We start from the raw sequence: 7,690 nt of genomic DNA on the forward strand, positions 1-7,690 counted from the left end.
CTGTAGTATTCTACAGCTTTTTCTATCTCAAAAGAAAATTGAACTATTACATAAAATTGAACTATTACAGATTACATAAGTTATCTGTGTAACAGTCACTAATTAAGAAAATGTCATGTCTGAAGTCAGGTTATTGGGGAGAAAATATGGCAAAATCTAGTGGAGTATGTACTTATAATTGTGCTTGAACTCTTTTTTTTTTTTGATATAAAGTCTCACTCTGTCGCCCAGGCTGGAGTGCAATGGCGCAGTACCAGCTCACCACAACCTCTGCCTCCCGGGCTGCTTGAAGTCTTTCTATCCCTTTCAGTAAGCGGTTTCCCCTGTTTTCTCCTTCACCAAGATCTAGGGCCTTCTCCTTAGTCTGAATTCTGGGTTCCCAACTCATTGTATCCTTCTTTCCCCCTTATCAAATATAATCTATTATCTCTTCTTTTTCTTTGTTTTACGCAGTTCTATAAGGTGATTGGGAAACAAAAATATGAGAAATTAATTTGGAATGAGATTTTAGTAAATTACAGTTTCTAAAAATGCCTTTACTCCCCAGGTCATAATTATAGTTTGACATGTGCTTTCCTTATGAGTGCCTGATCTTTCAAGTTTTAATTACTTCAGTGTTACCTCCTCCGAGTGGGCTTTCTTAACCATCCTCCTCAAATAGTTCCCATATCCCTCTCCCATTTCTCTCTACATCATTCAGTTTTTTAACTTCCTAGTGCTTCCTGTTATTTGAGATCGTCTAGTTTAGTTCTGTTTATTTATTGGCTATCTCCGCTCACTATAATTTAAGCTTCATGAAGGTAGGGATATAGCCTCTTTTGTTTGCTATTATATCATCAATGCTTAGAACAGTGCCAAGCCCACAGTGGAGAGTCAAGAAATATGTGTTATGTGAATGAATACGGAATTTCAGGAACTGAAGCAGGAATATGGAGAAGGTTTTTGGCTAGGAAAGCCTTTAGGTACTCTTATCACACTCGTGTCTTTCAACCTTGTACTGGGTTTGTTTGAGTCAAATCCTTCCAGAATGGACTGTAATGTGGTTGGCTGATATCTCTGGACCCTTGAGTCTGGCAAGGTCAGGTGCAGCATGGTGCTAATGATAGCTATGCTCTTTATGTTTAGGAGACTCATAAAGGTGTACTTAGAATGCCTTTCAGTTTTAAAAGCTTTGAATGAATCTGTGATTCTTTTATTTACCACCACAACCACCACCACCACCAGCAACAAAAGGAAAAACAAAAAGAAAATAAAAAAAAAAAGGCAATGTACAGCTTTGGAAAAGGAGCCACTTAACCTTTGCAATCTAAGTGTCCTCTGTTTGTTCAGTGATGGCTCCAGCTCTCAGGAGTGATGACAGTATTCTGGGGACCCTTGAATAATTGTGGGACAGCATGGAAAATGACAGAGAATACAAGGAAATCATAAGAAAACACATTCCAATAAATCTGTAGAAGACAATTGCTTAAGGTTGACATTAAAAGAAAAATCAGTGAGGATGGTCCTGCCCTGAACAGAATGGCAATTAAAAAAAAAAAAAAAAGCAACTTATTATTTTCTTGCTTTGGTTTCATTTTCACCCAGTGTGGAGCGTGACTTGATTGTTGTGTATTGTGGTTTAATACAGCTCATCATTGTGTTTCTTTTCCATAGCAGCAAAGTGGGCTGAAAGCTTGAGGGATTTCTTCTGCAATAATTCCCCAGATATCATTCCTGGTCAGCACCGTGCAGCTCATTTCCATTAAGCAGATAGTTCTCCTTTCTCTTCTTTGCTTCCAGACTCATAATTCTGCGCTTATCTGCACTGAACTTCATTTGCATTTATTAGCTGGGTAGGTACTTGAAATATCTAAAACCCTTTTATCTGCCTGCTTTGTTTCTCATTATTTGCTGTCTCTTCCAATTTAGTATTAACTGCAAACTTGAAATATTTCTTCTGAAACTGTTGTTCAAATTCTTTGCATACCAATGTGGCGCCTGGAACTGATGTCTGCAGGGATCCCAGTCAATAACCTGGTTCTGTCTTGAAAAGCTGTAACTTCTCACATTTTACTTTTCTCACTTGACTGACTAGGAACTGTTTATGTAGATTCATTTAGTTCTCTGTTGAACATTCAAACTCTTGGGGTTCCCTACTGTGGTAGACAGCGTGCTAAGGCACATAGCAATGAACAATACAGGGGTTTCTTGCCCTCATGGAGTGCACGGCCTCTTCTGTCTAGAGAACTGTATATATTGTCCATATTAATTTGTCCTCCACTCAATTCCCCCAATTTTCTTGAATCGCACTTTGTTAATGCTTTGGGACTTCATTGAAGAATATTATATAAAATGACATTATACAACTCAGGATTATTTAAAAGATACTGTTTATTTCTTTTCTTCACAAAGACTTATGGGATAAATTTCTTTTAGATTTCAGCATCAGGAATGTTTCTCCTGAACCACTCATTTGTTTTAGCATTACACTGTAATTCAAGAATAGATTATACCTGTTTTCTGTGTTGGCTGCCAAGGAGTTGAAAAGCAGATTTGTAACCTGCTCCTAGAAAATGCACCAGATCTCATTACGGAGCTTTAAATACTAACTTCACTAGGGGTTTTGGCCTGTCTCATTTTGGCTTTCCTATTCTTGTCCCACTTCACAATCTCCATCTTCCAATATCGTACGATTCCTTTATTGGCTTTAAGAAAGCTAATGTCTTATTTTAAGTATTTCTTCAAACTGCCCTAAATCCTTTCTGTAAAAAAAATAGGGTATAAGTAAATGGATAACTTATATGAGCTTGGAGTGGAATGTCTTCAAGTTTGAGGCCTGGGATTCACATTACTTATTCTCCCCAAACTGGTGTTTTTGGATAAGCCTAGACTGCATGAATAATTGTATAAAGTTGAACAAGTCACTTGACCTCCCTAAGTATTAGGGGTCTCATGTGCAAGTGGAAAGTATTTGTTTGATTAGACCTGTAACGTCCTCAGCATTAACATTTTGTGTTTGCGTAACAGATTTGTAATTGTGCCATCAACATGCCTACTTTTCATCTTAGAATCTAGTTGCTTTCTTAGCAGAGTTTTAGTTGTTGAGTGCCTGATGCTAGGTTGCAGAGTTAGGAGACTCAACTCAGGAATTCGAGTCTACTAAGTGAGACCAAGCAGCAAGCCAGCAGTGAGGCTGCTCTGTGATAAGGACATAAGCAAGGGCAGGCTTCAAGGGCTAACCAAGTGAGGGGCCAAACTCAGACTTCAGGGGCTAGGGAAGACATGGGAAGAAGGAGATATGAGTGGCATTTAGAAAGGCAGGAAGGAGTTAGCCAGGAGGGCATTTCTGGCTCCTGGAAACTGCATTTTCCAGCATGCTAAGACATGAACAACTAGTTTCTTTTGATGGCAGAAGTAGAAATTTCATTCCCTTAGAGAATAGAGATGGTGGAATGTGAGAATATAGAGTCAACCAAGACAGAATGTTGAAGGGTTGTCTCTGCTGAAATATTTGGATCTCATTCTAAAGATTATGGTGACCCACCAGAGAATTTTATACGAGGTGAGGAGAGGTGGACAGATTGGAAATTAAGCAAGACACCCTCATATGGGTATAGACGATAGATTCTGGAGGTTTGAAGTGCTGTAAGGTTACTTATGTTGGGCTGACCCAGGCAGTTTGAAATAATAATAAAAACAGCAATAATAGTTATAGTTGCTAGTATTTATTGAATATATATTAAGTTCCAGTTGCCTTATACGTATGGTCTCATTTAATCCTTGCATTAGCTCTCTTATTCTATTTACAGATAAGAAAACTGAAGCTGGGAAGTTAAAGTACCTTGTCCAAGGCTACATAGCTGGTAAAGTGTGGAGCCAGCATAATCATCTCTGTATCTTCCTTTTAATTACAACCATGTGCTGATTTGAGTTTAGGAGAGCGGTCTGGGATGGATATGTGCATTTGGCATATTATATTGGTTGATGACATGAATGAAGATGGAAGCCTGTTGATATAATTAGACTCTGTGTCCCCACCCAAATCTCATCTTGAGTTGTAATCCCCATATGTTGAGGGAAAGATCTTGTGGGAGTGATTGGATCATGGGAGTGGTTTCCCCCATGCTGTTCTCATGATAGTGAAGAAATTCTCACAAGGTCTGATGATTTTAGAAGTAGCAGTTTCCCAAGCACTCTCTCTCTCCTGCTGCCATGTCAGATGCGCTTGCTTTCCCTTTGCTTTCCTTCATGATTTTAAGTTTCCTGAGGCCTCCCCAGCCATGTGGAACCATGAGTAAATTAAACATCCTTTGTATTTAAAGTACCCAGTCTCAGGTGGTATTTTTTTTTTTTTTGAGATGGAGTCTCACTTTGTCATCCAGGTTGGAGTGCAGTGGTGCAATCTCAGCTCATTGCAACCTCCGCCTCCTGGGTTCAAGTGATTCTTGTGTCTCAGCCTCCTGAGTAGCTGGGACTACAAGCATGTACCACCACGCCTGGCTAATGTTTTGTATTTTTAGTAGAGATGGGGTTTCACCACGTAAGCCAGGCTGGTCTTGAATTCCCGATCTCAGGTGACCTCAGGTCTTACTTGACCTCCCAAAGTGCCAGGATTACAGGTATGAGCCACTGTGCCCATGACATAGGCATAGGTAAGGACTTCATTACTAAAACACCAAAAGCAATGGCAATAAAAGCCAAGATAGACAAATGGGATCTAATTAAACTCCAGAGCTTCTGTACAGCAAAAGAAACCATCATTAGAGTGAATCAATCGGCAAGCAACAGAATGGGAAAAAATTTTGCAATCTACCCATCTGATGAAGAGCTAATATCCAGAATCTACAAAGAACTAAAACAGATATAAGAGAAAAAAAAAAACCCATTCAAAAGTGGGTGAAGGATATGAACAGATACTTTTCAAAAGAAGACATATATGAGGCCAACAAACATATGAAAAAATGCTCATCATCACTGGTCATTAGAGAAATGCAAATCAAAACCACACTGAGATATCATCTCATGCCAGTTAGAATGGCAATCATTAAAAGATCAGGATACAACAGATGCTGGAGAGGATGTGGAGATATAGGAACACTCTTACACAGTTGGTGGGAGTGTAAATTAGTCCAACCATTGTGGAAGACAATGTGGTGATTTCTCAATGATCTAGAAATAGAAATTCCATTTGGCCCAGCAATCCCATTACTGGGTATATACCCAAAGGACTATAAATCGTTCTACTATGAAGACACATGCACATGTATGTTCATTGCAGCCCAGTGTACAATAGCAAAGACCTGGAACCAACCCAAATACCCGTCAGTGATAGACTGGACAAAGAAACTGTAGTACATATACACCATGGAATCCTATGCAGCCATAAAAAACGATGAGTTTGTGTCCTTTGTAGGGACTTGGATGAATCTGGAAACCATCATTCTCAGCAAACTGACACAAGAACAGAAAGCCAAACACTGTTCTCACTCATAGGTGGATGTTGAACAATGAGAACACATGGACTCAGGGAGAGGAACATCACACACTGAGGGCAGTTGGGAAGGTAGGGGAGAGACAGTGGGGGGTGGGGAGGGAGGGGAGGGTGGGGAGGGATGGAGGGATAACATGGGGAGAAATGCCAGATATAGTATGCACCTAAAGTAAAATAAATAAATTAAAAAATTTGTAAAGAGAATGGACTAATACACCCAGGAACCATCAACATATTGGAATCCGTTAGAGTAAGAGGGGCTCGTGAATGAGGTTAAGAAATAGAGGAGATATAGGAAGAAAGAAAACCAAGAGAGACAGTATCATGCCGTGCTCAGGGACACTGATGCCACCAGATACTAGCTATGTCGTTGATGGTAATCTGTTTATTGTTTCTGAGACCCTGTGTTTTTCTTTGTAAAATGGGGAGATTATAGTAGGTATATATATTTATAGGATACATGAGATGTCTTGATGCAGGCATACGATGTGTAATAATCACATCATAAAAAATTGAGTATCCATCCCCTCAAGCATTTATCCTTTGTATTACCAACAATCCAATTATACTCGTTTAGTTTTTTAAAAATGTGCAATTAAATTATTAGACACATATTGTGCTATCAAATACTAGATCTTATTCTAACTATTTTTTTTGTACCCATTAACCATCCTTACTTTCACCTACCCCCCCATTACTCTTCCCAGCCTCTGGCAACTGGGGATGATATCATTTTAAAAACTTCTCTGAAGTATTAATCCAGATAACATTTATCAATCTGTTCTATAGCTCATAGGAAGTGTTCAGTAAATGGTGGCTGCTGTTATTACTTCAAAGCAGAAAACAACAAAAGAGAGAATTTTAAGAAGAAAGTAGCCACCACTTTCAAATGCTACAGGAAGGTAGGTGGGTAAGGGGGACAGTATAGCATATGGGTTAGAAACACAGAGTCCAGGACTTTTAATAACTATGAAAACAGCAGGAAAATGTTTCCCTCAGTCATGCAACTGCTATTAATTTTATGTTACAGAGAATAAATATCCCTGGTATCAGTTTTCTTCAAAATCACAGTGAATTTTATGAATTATGAATGCCAATACAAATGAAATGAAATGTCAGTCATTTATAATTACTTGAAAATAACACTGCATTGAAAAAATTTTAAGACAGCTTTATTGTTTAGAACATTAAAGCCTACTGTACTCTGATGACAAATGAGAGGCTTTAGAAAGTGACAAAAGAGATTGTAAGATTTAAACTTTCCTATCCTCCAATCCCGTCCAATCATGGTGTCATTTTTACAGAAGCAAGAGAGACTCAGGAACCCCAAAATCAAAGAGGCCTTCAGAATTGGGTGGCTATTTTTCTCTTGATTGAGTCCTTGATGTTGGACAATTTCCTTTCCATCTTTGTCAAAAATTTTCTCATCTGTGAAATCTGAAGGATGCATTTTGGATTTGATATAAAATATCTCAATATTAAAATCATGGCAACTACTAAAAAGTTATCACGGGCTAAACAAATCATGCTATGGGCAGAATTTGGTTTCCAGAACACCATTTGGAAACCTCTGGCTCACACAGAATTTCAAAATAAATCTGAAATTTTAGTTAGAAAGGACTGGAAGCATGCTTGGCTCACAAAACTGCCAGGGTGACCAGAGGTTACGGGGAGTTTTTATCAAAGCTTTTGACCTTAATGGAGTTAAAATCTTCTTGGAAAGATAAAATTTACCAATGTGAAACTCAGAATTCACAGTTCTGAAAGAGTGGAATTATAAGGGGGTTGGAGATTAGTTAACCCAAATACCCCTTCTTATAGGTAAGAAATCTAAATCTGAGAAAGACCCAAATTCACAGGGCTAGTGAGTAGCAGAGCTGATTCTTGAGCAAGACTTTCTGAGCCCTAGTCAAGGTCTCTTTCTGGTCCTCCACACTGCAGTCTACAGGGTGCTATATATTCTTGTGATAATGATACTACTGGACTTCAGAGGAAGGAGAGAACAGTTGAGGCAGGAGTTTTCATGAGGGATATGACTAGAGTCAAGCCCTGAAGGACAGAGGAATTGTAACCGTATGTTTGGCTTTTGGTGAATACATGGAAAAAAGCAAAATCAAGACCAAATCAAGAATTAAGAGTAGGTATGCTACAGCAGGGTGCATCTGTCAGGATGCAGTCAGGAAACCGAAAGCACACCCACTTTTTTTTTTTTTTTTTTTT

Source organism: Cebus imitator, unplaced genomic scaffold, assembly GCF_001604975.1.
Source record: "Cebus imitator isolate Cc_AM_T3 unplaced genomic scaffold, Cebus_imitator-1.0 Scaffold160, whole genome shotgun sequence".
Classification (NCBI taxonomy): domain Eukaryota; kingdom Metazoa; phylum Chordata; class Mammalia; order Primates; family Cebidae; genus Cebus; species Cebus imitator.